General features: G+C 50.1%; 1 protein-coding gene across 1 annotated transcript in view; it reads right to left on the bottom strand.

The window, feature by feature from the left end:
- The window catches only part of WDPCP (WD repeat containing planar cell polarity effector), a 180889-nt gene that overhangs the window by 67179 nt on the left and 94986 nt on the right, over nt 1-18724 (bottom strand). The window lies entirely within an intron of this gene.

Here is an 18724-nt window from a genome sequence, read left to right as displayed (position 1 = left end):
GAGCTGGTGCTTAGGGATGTGGTTTGGTGGTGACCCTGCAGTGCTGGGTGGAGGGTTGGACTGGAGATCTTTGATGTTTTCTGTGATTCTGTGAAGCTTGGTAGGCCCCTACTCAGACTGCAGACCTGTGAGCTGGAACAGTGACAACCCTTAACTTTATTGTTTAAAACTTCAGCAAGTGTCACCTTCAGTTCTGAGTCCCATCAGATCTAGCTGCACCTGGAGGGAGCTGAAGTGAAGGGCATCAGCCACAACAGAGATGAAAGCCAGCCTCAATAAATTATTGGCAGGAACCACAAAATCCCCTACAGAAAAGACTAATCCCAAATCTCACCAGACTTCAGAGCTCCTTGTAGAAGTTTGCATTGAGTTTTGTCTTCACAGACCCCTCAGTACAGCTCTCTGAAGGCGACAACCCAGGTCAGTCATGCTAAGCAGTCATGAATCCCCATGGGCTGGAGCAGACACAGGGTGACACTGCTTTGCCTCCTCACTGCCTCAGCCCAGCATCAGCACAGACTCCAGAGAGTTTTCTGAAGACCAGAGAATCACAGAATGGCTTGGGGGGGAAAAGCCCTTCATCCAGTCCAACCATTCCCTAACCCTGCCAAGGCTGGGGCTGAACTGTGGCACACAGTACCACATCTCTGCCTCTTTCAAATACCTTCAGGGATGGGCACTCAACCACCTCCTTGGGCAGCCTCTGCCAGGCTTTGAGAACCTTTCAGGGAAGAAGTTTCCAATTCTGTGTCAGTGAGGTAAAACAAGGGGGAAAAGAGCAACATTCCCAAGCAAAAACTCCTTCTCACTGTGCTCTGGAAGGTGTCACCTGAGTATAGAATCACAGGATCCATCGGTTTGGAAGGGACATTTTCTTGTACTGCACATTTAAAGCTGTTTAAAGATACCTACAAAGATGGACTTGGTGATTATCTTTATCTTTGGAGAGACCTTATGGCCCTCTCCAGCTCCCTGAAAGGAGGTTGGAGCCAGATGGGGGTTGGTCTCTTCACATAGGAACAAGTGACAGGAGGAGGGGAAATGGCCTCCAGTTGCCCCATGGGAAGTTTAGGTTGGAGATGAGAAGAAACTTTCTGACTGAAAGATTCCCAAAGCCTGGCACAGGCTGCCCAGGGAGGTGGCTGAATGCCCATCCCTGGAGGTGTTTCAAAGCGGCAGAGATGTGGTACTGAGTGCCATGGTTTAGCTCCAGCCTTGGTAGAGCTAGACAATGGCTGGACTGGAGGACCTTGAAGGGCTTCTCCAACTGAAGTGATGCTATGTTTCTCTGAAAATAGCCTTGGTTTATTTCAGTTGCCAAGTAAAAGCTGGGTTCCATACAGGATGATTTCTGCATTGTTTCCCTTACTGATAACCTTTCCCCCTTTTCACCAATTTCAACACAGGATCAGTTGTAGATGCTTGAAATTTGGGAGCAAAGTAGATGACTTCTCTGCCCCAAAGGGGGACAGGCAGCACTGTGGTTTGTTACTGTTAGAAATCCACAGTCTGTGTTTGCCCAGCAGATGCTGTCACTCAGCACCCTATGGGTGCCAGGGCTTAGACAGCTCTGTACTTTGAGAGTACCTTAGGAAGCAGTGGTCAGTGCTGCAGCCCTTCCTCAGGCCAGTGTGAACAAGAAGAACCATAGAAATCCTCCTTCCCCGTGTGGGTGAAGGAGTCCCAGTACTCTACTGGGATTCCTGTTTCTGACCCCAGCCTAAATGCTTTATGCCCCTCTCCTGCTACAGCCTTGCTGCTCTCTTCTCTTCTACCTCACACTTGGAATGATTCAGCAGACTGTGAGGGAGAGCTGTGGAGGACTCTTCCTCAAGCAATCACATTGGTGACAGAGAGGCATCACAGGTCAGCTTCAGCAGGAAGGGAAATGCACTCTCTGGGTGAGGTTCCTAAGAGCTGGAGCGGGGAGTCCTCTCCTCCCCACAGCTCATCTTGCTGCAGTGTCTTCCAAGCACTCATTTGCAGCCCTCCTGGCAGAAGCAGTTTAAGGAGGTTAACCTCCTGGTCGCTGGGGAGCAGGCAGAGCACCACTGCTTTGTCATGCACAGCTGGCTGAAGCTTTTCCACAGGCTTTCCATCAAAGGTTTTCCACCAAAATATCTCAGGCTGTGATGCTGATTCTGAAGCGGTGCTTTAATTAAGGCCAGTAGGTAGATGTTAAAATAGGTGTCTCTGGAATAGCTATCACTGATCTCTTCCTCTCCTCAATTCTGCATTAAAAACACTTTCTTAGTATGTTAAGAGGAGAGACTGGAAACCAACCAGCACCCACAGTGCTAACTCTGCAGATGATTGGAGTGACATTTGCTTTAGCCAAGGCACAACCGCCCGCGACAGGAAAATGTGAAGTGCCATTTTTGTGTGGCTGACCCGCAGAACACAACCCTGGCCTCAAAGCTGTCATTTCTTTGCTGTTTCACAAAGATTGCAATTTTATTTTATCCCTCCCCCCCTCCCCCCTCTAATGAACTTTCATACTTCAGTGTCATTATGGGCCCTGTTCATAAAACTGGGAAGTTAGCTCATGAGTTTCAGATCTGTGATGAGGAGGGGGGGGGCAAAAAAGGAGGCTGAAAAAGGATTCTCCAAGAAATGCTCTTCACATACCAAGAGAGGTGGAAATAATCACAGCTGGGTCACTGGGATTTCTGTAAAAGAAGGGGGAGGTTTCAAACAAGAGTGACAAGTCTGCATTGCTTAGGCAAGCAGACCAAATCAGTTAAGAATGTCCAGGTTTGTTCAAAGCAGCTCTGCCTTGTGAGTCTCTTCGGTGTGGAAGTTGTGTTGCTTTTGTTCTACAAGAACAATTAGAGAGGGCTCTGTACAGCATGAGGCCAGGCTCAAGCTAACAATGTCTGTTTTAGCAGCGTGATTTGTGGTGGGAAGACCTCCTGCTACTGCTAGCAGACTCCACTCACAGCTCATCAGCTACACACAATCCAAACACCACCACAAACCACCCAAAACCCCGAAGCCAAACACCCTCCCTTCTATTTTGCTACCATTGCAAGGTGCAATATTTGCTTTCTAAAATAGCATCTAGGGGGTACTGCCCTTGAAGGTCTCCCCACTCCTCCTTCACTTTGTCACTCCCAGTTTGCTTCACACTGACTCCAGCAATCAAGCCTTAATGTGGCTCTTGGAAAAGAGAGATAAGGAAATCTGCCTGCAAACCATGAAGCCCAGCCACTTGCTTGGTCCAAGTGACAGCCAACAGAAATATGACCTTCAGGATTCAAAGTCCCAAACTGCAATTAACTCTAGAGGACAGACAGGAAAAAGAATTCCCCTGCAAGCTCTTCAGCATCCACAATGGCAAGTTCAGATTCTCCTGGGATAAAAGAAGCCTGTTCCTACATGCAGCTGTCCCAGGTATCCTACAAGCATTGCAGAAGATGGTTCTTGGCACTGCTGCTGTATGGACACAGAAACAACGGGGAAACGTCAGTGACATGGCAAAGGTCATGCAGGTCAGAAGTGGGCAAGGCAGACAAGAATCCAGCCTTGCCTTCGTTGGTGGAGAGGCAGACCTGCTGCCTGCTTCCCTTTTGAGAATGTGACCTGACTGCCAAGATGTCAGGAAAGCATTTTAACTCCAGCCCTGTTAACTCCAGAGAGGCTGCTCTGAATGCTGCGGCCAGCTCTGGGGTCCCCACTTCAAGAGGGACAGAGAACTACTGGAGAGAGTCCAACAGAGAGCTACAAAGATGACTGGGGGACTAGAACATCTCTGCTATGAAGAAAGACTGAGAGTCCTGGGGCTGTTTAGTCTGGAGAGGAGAAGGCTGAGAGGGGATCTGATCAATGTCTACCAATGTCTACCATGGCTTGGTACCATGGGTTAGTTGATTAGATGGTGTTGGATGATAGGTTGGACTCGATGAGCTCAAAGACGTTTTCCAACCTGGTTAATTCTATTCTATTCTATTCTATTCTATTCTATTCTATTCTATTCTATTCTATTCTATTCTATTCTATTCTATTCTATTCTATTCTATTCCATTCCATTCCATTCCATTCCATTCCATTCCATTCCATTCTGTATCTGAGGGATGGGTGTCAGGATTAAGGTGGTGCCCAGGGACAGGACAAAGCACAACAGGTCCAAGCTGGAACCCAGGAGGTTCCACCTCAACATAAGGAGAAACTTCTTTGGTGTGAGGCTGCTGGAGGCCTGCAGCAGGCTGCCCAGAGAGGTTGTGGAGTCTCCTTCTCTGGGGACTTTCAAAATCCTTCTGGCTGTGTTCCTGTGTGCCCTGCCCTGAGTGATGCTGCTCTGGCAGGGGGCTTGGACTGGATGATCTCTGGAGGTCCCTTCCAGCCCCTAACATTCTGTGATTCTATTCTTTCCACTGGCATAAACAAAAAGAATCAAGTGCCCAGACTTTGCTCCTGCTGGATGTTCAGAAGCAAGGTGATTATAAGCAGCCTGCAGAGAAGGAAGGGACAAGAAGTGTCCTCAGTTTTCAGGAGAGGCTCTACACATCCAGCAAAGGGCTGAATTTTGTCACCTGTATTCCACACCACCTCAACTGCAGGTAGTCACTTAAAGCTAGACAGAAGTTTTATCAGGCTGAAAATGGTCAGCTGGAAAACATTTGCAGTATTAACCCATCAGATTTACATTGTCTCATCAGAAGTCCAGGAAACAGTAAAAAGGGGAAAAAAATATCAAGTGGAGGGAGGAGGAGGGAAGGGAAGGGAAGGGAAGGGAAGGGAAGGGAAGGGAAGGGAAGGGAAGGGAAGGGAAGGGAAGGGAAGGGAAGGGAAGGGAAGGGAAGGGAAGGGAAGGGAAGGGAAGGGAAGGGAAGGGAAGGGAAGGGAAGGGAAGGGAAGGGAAGGGAAGGGAAGGGAAGGGAAGGGAAGGGAAGGGAAGGGAAGGGAAGGGAAGGGAAGGGAAGGGAAGGGAAGGGAAGGGAAGGGAAGGGAAGGGAAGGGAAGGGGCTCACGCAAGCAAGAGAGAAATCCAGAGCAGGAAAGACGGGAACATTTCTTTAGGGACCAGTTACAACCAACAAGCCTTCTTAGACATGCCCATCAACCATGTAAGCATATTCCTTGTGCTGGGCTGATAAAGGGGGGGGTTTGCAGCAGCTTCTTTTTTTCCCCCTTCCCCCCTTCCCCCCTTCTCTTCAATAAGGGCACACCACATTTAGAGAACAATCCGCGGGGGGGAAGAGCTGTGGCACAAATAATCTTTCTAAGGCAATCGTTTCAGTGCAAGGAATTTCCAAGTCCCCCTCATCTCCCAGGCCAATCAAGGGTGATATGCATTCCAAAAAAAAGGTGACTGTGAAATATGCACTGAGCAAACAGAATAGGGTGGGGTGGTGGTGGTGGTGCTGGGAAAATAATGAATATTGCAAAGCATTTCCATGTCATCAAACCGGAGTGAAATGGAGTTTTAATTGTTCGGCATTCCGTGGTGCATAGGCAGATTTCAAAGCACCCAGCCTATCAGTCAAGTGTTTACTTACATCAGGCAATTGTATTTAGGCAGACACAAATAAAACAACAGATGGGGGGGGGAAATGTGTTCCAAGCAGCAGGCTTGCAGCTCCTCCCGGTTTTAGGGCGGGCTTTACAAGGATTCGCTTTTAATTCAGTTATTCAGTTTAATATTTCAATTTAATAGCTCATTCTTTCAGCCCATTTCTAGGCAGCTTGCCCATTTCTTAGGCACAAGCATAATCATTATTCATAAAAGAAGCTGCTCCCCACAAGTTCTGGTATCAGCAATTTGTGGTGCAGAAACGCTGCTTTTTCAGGCCTTTTTCAGGGCCTTTTCTTTCTTTCTTTCCCCCTCCCTCCCCCCCCCCCAAACGTTGCTATTATCTGAAATATTTTCCTTTTTACATTAGGCAAAATTAAAAGAAAGAACAACATTTGCAAACTGACTCTGCACCCTGCTGCAGTGGAATTCTGAGGCAGAGTAATTAGAGCTTACAGGATCACAGGATGTATCCGGTTGGCAGAGCCCTCCGAGCTCAGCCAGGCCAGCCCTCCACCCAGCACTGCAGGGTCACCACCAAACCATGTCCCTAAGCACAGCTCCACAGGCTGCTGGAACACCCCCAGGGATGGTGACTGCAGCACTGCCCTGGGCAGACCATTCCAACATGTGAGAACCCTTCCAGTGCAGGAATATTTCCTGAGCTCCAGCCTGAGCCTCCCCTGGAGCAGCTTGGAACCATTGCCTCTGCTCCTGTCTCAAGGAGCAGAGGCTGCCCCCTCCTCACTCCAACCTCCCTTCAGGTACTGTCAGGTGGAAGGATGCAAAAACCTGGTGGCTAGGTTGCTAAGTGTTTGATTTAATTGTGGCCAGGCTGGTTTCCAACCAGCTGTTGAAGGTAGCACCACTGGGTTAGGCATGCAGCTGGATTTCAGAAGACAGCTCCAGAGCACATGAAACCCCCCCCAACACACCCCCTCCTCCTGCCACTTGATCCAGGGCTTGAGGTCTTGTGTGTCTCACATGAATAATATTGATGTGTAATGAAGTCAGGTGCAGATAGTGCAACCCCAGTGCATCCTTCAAATGACAGCCCTGAAATTCTATCTACCTGCAAGGAAAGATGTGAAAGTAAACATTCAGGAGGTAACCTTTCCTACAATAAAAGGCAACACTGGGCAAAGATACATCCTGCATTGAAGAGAAAATGCTGAAATCCTGGCATTTTACTTAGAGTTCCTGGAGAGGAATAAATACCTCAAGAGCAGGGGGCTGGAGCACCTCTGCTACAGGCTGAGGGAGCTGGGGTTCTTCAGCCTGGAGAAGAGAAGGCTCCAGTGATACCTTAGAGCAGCCTGGCAGTACCTGAAGTGGCTACAGGAAGGCTGCAGAGGGATTGTTTGCAAAGGCCTGCAGGGACAGGACCAGGAGTAATGGCCCCGAACTAGAGCAGAGCAGATTGAGATTGGATGTGAGGAACAAGTTCTGCACCTGGAACACTGCAGCAGGTTGCCCAGGGAGGTGGTTGAGGCCCCACCCTTGGAGATATTCAAGGTGAGGCTGGAGAGGGCTCTGGGCAACCTGCTCTAGTGGAGGATGTCCCTGCTGACTGCAGAGGGGGTTGGACTGGATGACCTTTGGAGGTCCCTTCCAGCCCAGCCCATTCTGTGATGCTGTGATCTTATATTTCATTAAAGAACAAAACCCCACAAAACAAACCCAAGCCACTTTAAACAGAAGTCAGCCAAAAGCTGATCCTATTTTATGCTGATGAGCTCAGCAGGACTATTTATTTTAAAGAAGATAGTTGCAGAGAAACCCAGACCACTAAATGCAGCCTGAAGACCAGGAACTCTAAAGAACTTCTCTTTCCTTCTCTCTCCACACTTTTACTCAGCAGGACTCTGGTCCTGATGAAGAGAAAGTGCTGCAGAGCACACCAAAGGCTGCTGGGGAAACAGCCACCAGGTCCAACCATGTGTGTGAGTCAAGGGATAATCTTCTAAATTGTATTTGAGATGCAGAAGCTCTCAGGGGTGACCAGGTATAATCCATACATCCCTTCGGGCCCAAATTTAGCAGAGCATTAACGTGTGGCTTTGTGACCCTATAATTTTATATGGGCATGTTAACTGCAGTGCTGGGCTTGTTTGAAAAGAAATCCCTCATGGAGCCTTTCAAAGGTCACAGACAAAGAGGGCTCAAGGAAAAGCTGGTGTGAATAACCATGAGAAGCTCTGAAATGGGCACGAGGATGCCAAGCCACTCCAAAGCTCTCTTACTGGAGTATCCTGTCAGATGGCACTTAGAGCAGAGCAGTCCACCGATAGCTTTATAGATCCTTGGGGTGCTGAGCTAGATGCCCGTCACATCAAAGGGTACCCTGTGGTATGCAGCAAGAAAACAAAGAAAGAAGCCAAATTAAAGAATAGGAGGAAAGAAAAAGCTAATAAGGGGAGCCAGACAGTATGGCTCCCTGGCCAGAGAAAGCCCTCGAGCGCTGTGAATCCTGGAGACGTTCCCAACCTGACAAAGAGGAGACTTCTCCCCATGTGGTTCCGGTCTTCTGGGATGAGATTTTGCCCAGGAAACACAAATGTGACCTTCTGTGAGGTAGTCCAGGGGACAGGCTGGAGCGTGGCCAGAGAAGGGCCATGAGGATGAGCAGAGGGCTGGAGCACCTCTCCTATGAGGACAGACTGAAGGAGTTGGGGCTGTTCAGTCTGGAGAAGGCTCCGAGGTGACCTAGTTGTGGCCTTCCAGTATCTGAAGGGGGCCTACAGGAAGGCTGGGGAGGGACTTCTCAGGATGTCAGGTAGTGATAGGACTAGGGGGAATGGAATGAAGCTGGAGGTGGGGAGATTCAGGCTGGATGTGAGGAGGAAGTTCTTCACCATGAGAATGGTGAAGCCCTGGAATGGGTTGTCCAGGGAGGTGGTTGGGGCCCCGTCCCTGGAGGTGTTTAAGACCAGGCTGGATGAGGCTCTGGCCAGGCTGATCTAGTGTGGGGTGTCCCTGCCCATGGCAGGGGGGTTGGAACTAGATGATCCTTGTGGTCCCTTCCAACCCTGACTGATACTATGATACTCGCTGTTAACACTGACAAGCTGCTTCTCAGGACAGGCTCTCTCTGCTCAAAGAAAAGCTGTCCAGGCACCTTCAGGCAGGCTCTCAAGTGAAGCAAGGGAATTTTGACCCAAGTTTAGTAAGAAGGCAGCACTTGCACTTTCAAAATACATACTGGGTAGGGAACAGTCTAGAGGGCTGGAGAAAGCAGTGGGTCTAGCTCTAAAGAAAGCTGGGGCACTCCTTTGCTCAGATCAGCTCCAATTCAGCACCATGTAAAGACCAGAGAAGTGACTCTGAGCAGCACCACACACTGCAGTAGTTTGAAGGCTCTGCTTCTGTCAACGTCTCTGTGCCACACGTCCTACATGGCACCAAGTCCTTGCCTTAGCCTGGGCTCTTGTGCAAGGGCTCATGGCTGTTGGCAGCAGCAGCAGCAGCAGCCTGCTCATTCTGGGCAGCTTCACTCTTCCATGCCTGAGATTTCCAGTGGCAGGAGCTATAAAGTCTGGATAGCAGCAATTTCATAGAATCAGAGAGTCCTGGAATGGTTTAGGCTAGAAGAGGCCTTAGAGATCATCTAATCCAACCCCCCTGCCTTGGGAAGAGACACCTCTCAACTAGCCCAGGCTGCTCAAGGCCCCATCCAACCTCACCTTGAACATCTCCAGGGAGGAGGCATCCACAGCCTCTCTGGACAATCCATTCCAGAGCCTTGCCACCCTCATAGTGAAGAATTTCTTCCTAAGATCCAGTCTAAACTTATTCTCCTTCAATTTCAATCCATTTCCCCATGTCCTATCAGTGGGCACTCTTGTCAAAAGTCCCTCTGCAGCCTTCCTGCAGGATCCCTTCAGGTACTAGAAAGCAGCTCTAAGGTCCCCTAGAGCCTTCTCTTCTCCAGGCTGAACACCCCCAGCTCCCTCATCCTGTCCTCACAGTAATGCTGCTCCAGCCCTTGGATCATTTTTGTGGCCTCACTCCAGCAGCTCTGTGTCCTTCTTCTGCTGGGGACACCAGAACTGGAGGTGGGATTCTAGGTGAGGTCTCAGCAGAGGAGAGCCAAGGGGCAGAATCCCTTCTCTTGCCCTGCTCGATCCACTCCTCTGGTTGCAGCCCAGTACACAGCTGCCTGCTGGGCTGCAGGAGGGCACTGCTGGCTCCTGGGGAGCTTCTCCTCTGTCAACACTCCCAAGTCCTTCTCTTCAAGGACTCTCAGCCCACTCTGAACCCAGTTTATATTTGTGCCTGGGATTGGCCCAACCTAGGTGTAGGACCTTGCACTTTGACTTGTTGAACCTGATGCAGCTGGCACTGGCCCATTTCTCAAGCCTGTTGAGGTCCCTTTGGATGGATCCCTGCCCTCCAGTGAGTCCAGCACACCACACAGCTTAGTGGGGTTGGCAAGCCTGCTGGTGGAGAGGATGATGATGTCAGTCGATACTACAGTGTTTTACTTCCTTTGAAACTAGGTTCAGTCTTTCCTTCTCCTGCCTGTATGCTTCCTTTGAATTTCCCAATCTCTGCACTCCTTTTTCCTCCCAGGGAAGAAGTTGTGTTGCCATAGCAATATTTCCCTACCTTGCAGTCTCATCAGAGTTGCCTTTCCTTCAGCTTTCTCCCAGCCGCAGCTAACGCCCACCCGGCAAACTCAGCCTCCCCCTCGCCCCCAAGCCTCTCTGTTCACCCAACCTCTCACCACTCAGTAACTTCTCCACAGCCTATCTTTATCTTTAGACACAGACACACTCCAACAGCCTCTTCCCAAGTACTGTGGGCTACAGCAGGTGTTAATTAGGCAGGCTGATAAGAGTCAGTGACACCTGTTGTTTCACATTTACTTTACTGGGGACCCGTCTGTTAAATCCCAGCCTTTAGTGCATTAATTTGCTTCTCCTTTTCTTCTCCTCCAGCTTTATCCCTCTCACTCTGGTGATCATGTAAACTTTACAGTGTGTCTGGGTAGCTGGGTTTTGTGGAGCAGACATATCAGCATGTCTACACGCTCCAGACAGCTCTGTAGGAGAGGCGCAGCGTCGTGGCTGCGTTCAGGATGAGTTGCTGCCTCTATCACAAATCCCTGCTGCACATGGCTGAGAGCTCTGCAATTTCAAACTGCAGCAGAAGGAGGTTTGGCATTCCACTGGAGATGAGCAGGCCCTTTTCTCCTCCGCTTTCCAGCAGCTACAGGGCCAGGTCTCCCTCCTGCCTGACACTGGACGAGATGTGGGGCTTTAGTGCCATGGCTTCTCAGTGACAGCAGAACTCAGTATTTTGTACAAAGATAAATATCCAATCACAAAGTGGTGGTGCAGGGCCTGGTTCAGAGTCACTTAATGGCATCCTGGCTTGGATCAGAACCAGGGTGGGCAGCAGGGCCAGGAGGTGACCATCCCCCTGTGCTCAGCACTGGGGAGGCCACACCTTGAGTACTGTGCTCAGCTCTGGGCCCACACTGCAGGAAGGCAGTGAGGATGGAGCAGGGCCTGGAGAGGCTGAGGGAGCTGGGGGTGTTCAGGCTGGAGAAGAGGAGGCTGAGGGAGACCTCCTTGCTCTCTACAGCTCCCTGAAGGGAGGTTGGAGTGAGGAAGGGGCAGCCTCTGCTCCTTGGTGGCAAGAGACAGGAGCAGAGGCAATGGTTCCAAGCTGCCCCAGGGCAGGCTCAGGCTGGAGCTCAGGAACTATTTCTGCACTGGGAGGGATCTCAGATGTTGGAATGGTCTGCCCAGGGCAGTGCTGCAGTCACCATCCCTGGGGGTGCTCCAGCAGCCTGTGGAGCTGTGCTTAGGGACCTGGTTTGGTGGTGACCCTGCAGTGCTGGGTGAAGGGTTGGACGGGGTGAGCTTGGAGGGCTGTGCCAACCAGATGCTTTCTGTGATTCTGTGACTTCTTGACTTACAGCTCCCCTACAGCATCTTTACTTTTTCCATCTAGCCAACATAATTTCTTTACAATAATAGTATGCAGCAGCGAAGCTCCTAAGGTTCCCACACACCACAGCAAACCCAGCCAGAGGAGAGTCAGACCAGAAACTCTTAGAACTTTGATCAGACAAATTTGGGCACATTTTTGAGGGAGCAGATGGAAACCCAGAGAGTGTTTCAGGGCTTTTCTGCACAACATCAGGCACAAGGACACCCAAGGTAAGAAGGAGCTTTTGCCAGCCCCAAGGCACATCCAAGCTCACAAGGTGCCAACAGCCAGGCGCCAAGGAAGGGCAGTAAGCACAGGGCAAGGATATGGTGATACTTCCCCAGGCAGTCTCCAACCATTTGTGGTTCAGGGACTTGCTGAGCCAGAGGTGGTTTCTATGCTGGAATCCCTCAGAGAATTTCTCTTCCCTTTCACCTCCCATCCACTTTGATGGTCTACAACATCCTGTGCTAAGCAGCCTCATGGTTTAGTTACAAGTTAGGTGAAGAATCCCTGCATTGTGAAACTGCTACTTGTGAGCTTCCTTTGATGACCCCTGGCTGTTGTGTTGGAAGCACTGAGCAGTGATTTGCTGTGGTCTTTCTCCCCAGCACTCACAATTCAGGAAGGAGAGGGTCCAGAGGAGGGCCACAAAAATGATCAGGGGGCTGGAGCACCTCTACTGAGGGTGTTCAGCCTGGAGAAGAGAAGGCTTCAGGGAGACCCTAGAGCAGCCTGCCAGTGCCTGAAGGAGGCTACAAGAAGGCTGCAGAGGGCCTGTTTGCAAAGGCCTGCAGGGACAGGACCAGAGGCAATGGATTCAAACTAGAGCAGAGCAGATTGAGATTGGATGTGAGGAACAAGTTCTGCACCAGGAGGCTGCAGGAACACTGCCACAGGTTGCCCAGGGAGGTGGTTGAGGACCTATCCCTGGAGATATTCAAGGTGAGGCTGGACAGGGCTCTGGGCAACCTGATCTAGTGGAGGATGTCCCTGCTGAGTGCAGGGGGGTGGACTGGATGAGCTTTGAAGTTCCCTTCCAACCCAGACCATTCTGTAACTGTGAGTTTCATACATCTGGTCTTTGTGCTTCCCTCCCTCTCTTTCAGGACCACATCTGAGCATGTAAGGTCTGTTAGCTGGCCAGTACTGATGTGAAAGAGGAGCTGGGCATTTCCAGTGCAGATCACCCCATCTTCAAACAGCTCCCCTTCACATGACTAATTGAGGCTAATCAGGCTAATTTAGGCTTCCCCTAGAGTTAGTTGATAGGGCTAGGTGCTGACATGTGATTCTTCATGCCTAACTTAGACATGCCCCTTTGGTGGGGTCACTCATCTTTTGGATGCTTCTATTCTATTCTATTCTATTCTATTCTATTCTATTCTATTCTATTCTATTCTATTCTATTCTATTCTATTCTATTCTATTCTATTCTATTCTATTCTATTCTATTCTATCTTTATACCAGCATGGGAGGAAGCCCAGAGGAGTAGGAAGGACATCTCAATTCCACACTATGAAAGGTGAGGGGCACCACCAAAACACTACATCCCATTACTGGACCATTGGATATGGCTGACATTTGCTCTAAATCTGACTCAGAGCAGCCTTTCCTTATCAGGCTCTTTGGTTCTGAACCATAAAAGGAAGCTGTGCACTTGAAGACAGGAAGCCAAGGGCTGTCTGACCTGCTCAGTTAGCTCTTCCTTGAGGGTACTGGATGGAAGTGGGAGAAAAGTCAGAAGCACAAAGCTCTTCAGGGAGGAAACCAAACCATTTTTGCACAAATGGATTACAGATTGCCAAGCCACGTTCTGGTCTGAGTTGACAAGCTGAGCTCCAGATTTTCCCTATACAGAAAAATCAAGTGGAAGAGGGGGCCCCAGGAAGACTCTCAAGACTAATGGAGAAAAAGTAGCTTGGCAAAGAGATGAAACATCATCCAGCCTGCAAAGATTGTGCAGAAAAAAACAAACCTTAAATTCAGGGTCTTGGTCAAGACCTGAGGAAGAGATTTGTGAGGACCACTCCAGAAGGAGATAACCACCAGTGACTGGGGAGAGTTGATGGAGAGGGAGCAAGTGATGACCTTCAAAGGAACCATGAGGCTGACTTCTTATGGATGCTCAAGGGTGGAGATGTGTTGTTCAGAACTCACCCTTGAAGGTTTGCCCATCAGCATGGCATATCTGCATTGCCTCTGCACTTGATGCCCACCCAAAGCCCCTCAGACTGCAGGGGATCTGCACAGCTGCTACAGCAGGTAAAAAGTCACCTTCTGAGGGCAAATGATCGGTTACACAGCACACCACCACAATGGTCTTTACGTGGGCTCAGCTTCTAAAGGCAGCAATATCAAAGTCAGATTAGCTGGCGTGTGGGAATAGCCTTGGCACAAGCAACTTAGTCCAGCACCACTGTGCTGTGCTCCTGCTCGCCAAGAGCTGTCCCATGGGTGGGACACAGCAGAGAACTGGAGGACTTACGGCACTCTGGGCCACCCAGCAGCCAGCTGTGGTGTGGCAGGGGCCCCTCTCCCCATGCTCCAAGCAATGTCTCCCAGGAGGCTCAGCAGAAAGTTTGGCCCAAACCTCTGACAGATTCCTTGTGCTTTCTCTTCCTGGGATTTTATTCTCTAGCAATTATGTCACCTAATTTGGTTTCCCCCCTGCCCAGGCACCAAAGCATCTGGCTGAATCGGAGAGCTGCTGTGCAGCTGGTTTAAGACAAAACAATCACCTCCAACATAGGACTGAAGCAAAGACATTCTGAACTTTGCCTGAGCTCTTCAGCCTCTTTCACTGCAAAAATAGTCTAGTTCCCTTAAATAGGTGCCTTCATTCCTTGTTTCTAAAGCAGGTCAAGAATCATGACCAGAGGAATCTTTTCATGTGCAGCAACTGAAATTCTCCTTTATCAGTGCCACGGTAAAATAGGAAAGCCTTTGGTTTTGATGGTTTTCACAAGATGACAGGAAATGACTCTTCAAAGTCTTCTCCAGAAGGTGCTGCTTTAGTCAGAATGCTGCCACTGAACTTGCTCCCATAGAGATGGATCCTGCTCATGTGGAGAATCTGGCTGACATCAGTGGGCATTTCATCTAAAGGCAGCATTGAATGCCTAATGGGTGACCTTATGAATATAAAAGAGCCTCTGAGTACCGAGCCATGGCATCATTACTGTTTATCCATGTTTGCTGACACACTATGTACCAATGTAATTACAGATCCCACTTCTAGGGTGCTCTATAAAAGGATCATAAAAGCTCTTTGCTCACTCTGCCCTTCAGTTCCATCCAGTTGGCAGCAGACAGGATTGGGAACTGTCCTGATGGAGCTGAGGCATCAGTTCAGCTGTGATTCAGGGCCCCGTTCAGGATGGAATTCTCACTCTGCAGATTGCGGTGCAATGCTACAGCAGCCTGCTTGCCCAGGGGCAGTCAGTCCTGCACAAACCAGGCACCTGCAGGGACACAGAGCTTTAGTGGAGCTTGTCAAAGGCTGCCCTGGACCTGGGTGAGAAGGCATTGTGTCGGAGAGTGGAGCACTACACTGCAGTGGTGCCTAAAAAGCAGTCCTGGCTGGAAGCAGGTCTCCCCTGATGCTAATGATCCCCTGCTTTCTCAGCTCCTGGGTGAATGCTTCCAAAGGAGCTCTGCTCTGGCAAGCTCTGTGTGTGAAGTCACACCACTTCAGCAACCTCTGTCCAACACCCAGCTCAAGTCTTTGTGTTTAACAGCAGCACCTTGCCCTGCATGCTGGGAAGGGCACACAACCCTTCTGAGGAGAGTGGAGGAGGAGTAAGAACACGAACAGTAATGATGTGGCAGAGGGTTTTGGGTTTGGGATTCAGAACAAAGAGAATCTTTCACTAATTCATCCAAAGGTCTACCATAAAACCACAGCATTGATTGGGCTGGAAAAGCCCTATAAGGTCATCCAGTCCAATCATCAACCCAAGACTACCTTGGCCACTAAACCATGTCCCAAGTGCCATGGCCACAGGTTTCTTGAATGCTTCTAGAGATGAGGACTCCACCACCTCCCTGGGCAGCCTATGCCAGGGAGGATGCTCAGAGCTGCACTTTGCTCTTGAGAAGCAAATGCACTGCCTTGCTGTTGAGAGCAGAGCTTGCTTTGGAGGGACACACATTTGCACCTTGGGGGGAAAACCCCACGATTACATTCTTTTAATGGAATTATCAGATGGTCCATGGTCCAAAGCCATGGTGATCTCAGGGTGAAGGTTTGACTTGATGATCTTAGAGGTCTTTTCCAGCCCAAACAATTCCATGATCAGGATCTCAGGTAGTGATAGGACTAGGGGGAATGGAATGAAGCTGGAGGTGGGGAGATTCAGGCTAGATGTGAGGAGGAAGTTCTTCACCATGAGAGTGGTGAAACCCTGGAATGGGTTGTCCAGGGAGGTGGTCAAGGCCCTGTCCCTGGAGGTGTTTAAGCCCAGGCTGGATGAGGCTCTGGCCAGCCTGATCTAGTGTGGGGTGTCCCTGCCCATGGCAGGAACTAGATGATCCTTGTGGTCCCTTCCAACCCTGAATGATACTATGATACTATGATTCTCAACGATCTTGAACCTTAGTACTTTTCCATGTGAAAACCCCCCCACAAACCAACATAACAGGCAAAAAGATCCTGCAGCTGCATGTTCCCAAGGACAGAGCCACAATGGTAGAAAGGGCCCAGAAGAAGCTGCATTTCAGCCTCTCCTCTCCAGCCCAGACTTAGCTCCAGCTACCGCTGCATTACTTCGCTGTCTGAGAGGGCACACAGGAGCCAAGCAGAGCAGAGGTGCGTCCGTGGCTGCCCGTGTGCCAATCAAACACGGCGATTCCGTGCACCAGAAGGGCTGAGGAGAGGCACTGAGGAATGCTCGCTGGCAGCCGTCAGTCAGCGGTGCCAGCGCCGGGCCGGCAGCAGTCCTCCCGCCCCGCTCCCTGCTCTGTGCGGGGCCAGGCAGCCCTGCAGCCACTCCCCCCTCACGCAAACGCACTGAGCAGCCGGCAGAGCTCCCAACGAGAGGGTGGGGGCAAGAAGGTTACAGGTCCCCAAGGCATCCCAATAAATCCACCTCTGCTCAACACTTTACATAACGATCTAATGCATTAGGTGATTAGAAGCAGTGACATCATCATAAAACACCAGAGTGCTGCTCAAGTGGCCAGGAACACCTCAGAGAGGTTTCTCTCCTTGTAATTCAGCATTTTAAAATTACAGATAAGACTTTAAAGGGAAAATAATTATTCATTCCATAAACACTGTTGTAATGGATCCCTGGCATATAATTAGGAGCCCTTTAATTTTAATTTAGCATCCTTGAATGCCTGGGTTTGGAGGTGCTCCACACGCTGCATCCAGGGCCTGTACCTGCAATGCTTCTGTTGCAGTGGAAGCTGAAGATGCTGCATGGTTTGCAAGTTTCAGAACCTGTTTATTTTATAAGGATGGATACAAATAACCTGGCTGCACCAAAGAAAGTTGCAAGGCACCTTCCTCCCTTCCAGTTGCCGCCCATTTCATAGTTTCATAGTTTCATACAGGGTTGGAAGGGACCACAAGGATCATCTAGTTCCAACCCCCCTGCCATGGGCAGGGACACCCCACACTAGATCAGCCTGGCCAGAGCCTCATCCAGCCTGCTCTTAAACTCCCCCAGGGACGGGGCCTCGACCACCTCCCTGGACAACCCATTCTAGGGTCTCACCACTCTCATGGTGAAGAACTTCCTCCTCACATCCAGCCTGAATCTCCCCACCTCCAGCTTCATTCCATTCCCCCTAGTCCTATCACTACCTGACATCCTGAGAAGTCCTTCCCCAGCCTTCCTGTAGGCCCCCCGCAGATACTGGAAGGCCACAATTAGGTCACCTCGGAGCCTTCTCTTCTGCAGACTGAACAGCCCCAACTCCTTCAGTCTGTCCTCATAGGAGAGGTGCTCCAGCCCTCTGATCATCCTTCAACCCTGCTGGCTGTGCTCCTTGGCCCACCTCAGGCTGCAGCCCCCCACTTTCTTAACCCAGGACTTGGAATGCAGACAGGAAGAGTGGAGCAGCTTTCCTGAAGGCAACCTACCATCAGTCTTCAGGACTTTTCTAGAGAGTGATCTCCTTGATGGCAGAAAAAGAGGTGAAAATGCATTCTCCAGCTCTTTGCCAGTGGGCAGAGAACCTTTCAGCCCAGAGGGCAGGTTGGAACGGCTGTGAGGTGAAGCTAGGCTCTGTGAAAGGCTAGCTCCATTGCTCAGTTCTGGTGCACACAGACAACTCACACCTTTAAAAGTACCACAATTCACTGGCACCTTTTTGGCAGACTCAGCAGGCAGGTCAAAGATTGTCTCAGCATGTAGAAGGAATCCTTCTCTCACAAGAGTGGGTCCTTCTAGAAAAGGCTTAAGGCAGATTGGTGGGGCATGCAAAGGAAAGCTGGGGATGGGGGGTGGGGGCAGCTGTTGTTTATATGAACATTTTTCAGATTTAGATCTAGAAACACTGCAGCCTTTTAATGGTTTAATCTTGCATGAAAGGCTCCACCCCTGTCCAGCCCTTATGGGTCTGGTCTCCTCCAGAGCCCACTGCACACCCCAAGCTGTCTTCCCCTCTTCTAGTTTGTACTCTCAGTCCCTTTTGCAGGACTCTCTCTGTCCCCACCCCTGCTTTTAGGCCTTTGTCCTCAGTCCCTTGTCTTCTACTCATGATCCTAAAGCCACTCTCCTCAGTCTTCCTACTCCCACTGCTGAGTTTAGCTCCTTATCCTCCAGCTTTAACTTCTGTGCATGTACTGCTTGCTTTCTCTGAAGGCCAAAGGACTTGCAGTAGGCCCTACCCTATTGCAAAGGACACTTCTTTAGTACCAGCCACACTTAGCAGTGCACATAGTTTAGGAAGCACCATGATTCCTCCCCCTCTTGCTGCAACAGGCTGCAAGTGATCGCTTTGCTTTGGTCTCCTCATTTTCACGATGAAACTTCACTCTGAGGAGATTTCTCCAACACCTGGGATTAGCCTGCAAGTGTCTGGTGTTCAATGAATAAGGGAAAAAAAGACAGTGAGTAAATCAAACAACCAGGGCTGAGACCAAGAGCCTGCAGCTGGCTTGAGGTGCAGTCTTCCTGACACTCGGACAAAGCTGCTGTCTCCTGACAAGCAGCTTGTGGGAGGACTACTCCATTGCCAGTGTCCTCACGAGCAGAATATGGGCACTTGAAAAGGCAAGAGCTTGATTCCCTCCTCACTCTTCTCCCCGCTCTAATGCA

Source organism: Melanerpes formicivorus, unplaced genomic scaffold (genome assembly GCF_026170545.1).
Source record: "Melanerpes formicivorus ecotype bairdi unplaced genomic scaffold, bMelFor1.0.p_v2 SCAF_25, whole genome shotgun sequence".
Classification (NCBI taxonomy): Eukaryota; Metazoa; Chordata; class Aves; order Piciformes; family Picidae; genus Melanerpes; species Melanerpes formicivorus.
This window is presented reverse-complemented; position numbering and strand designations above follow the sequence as displayed.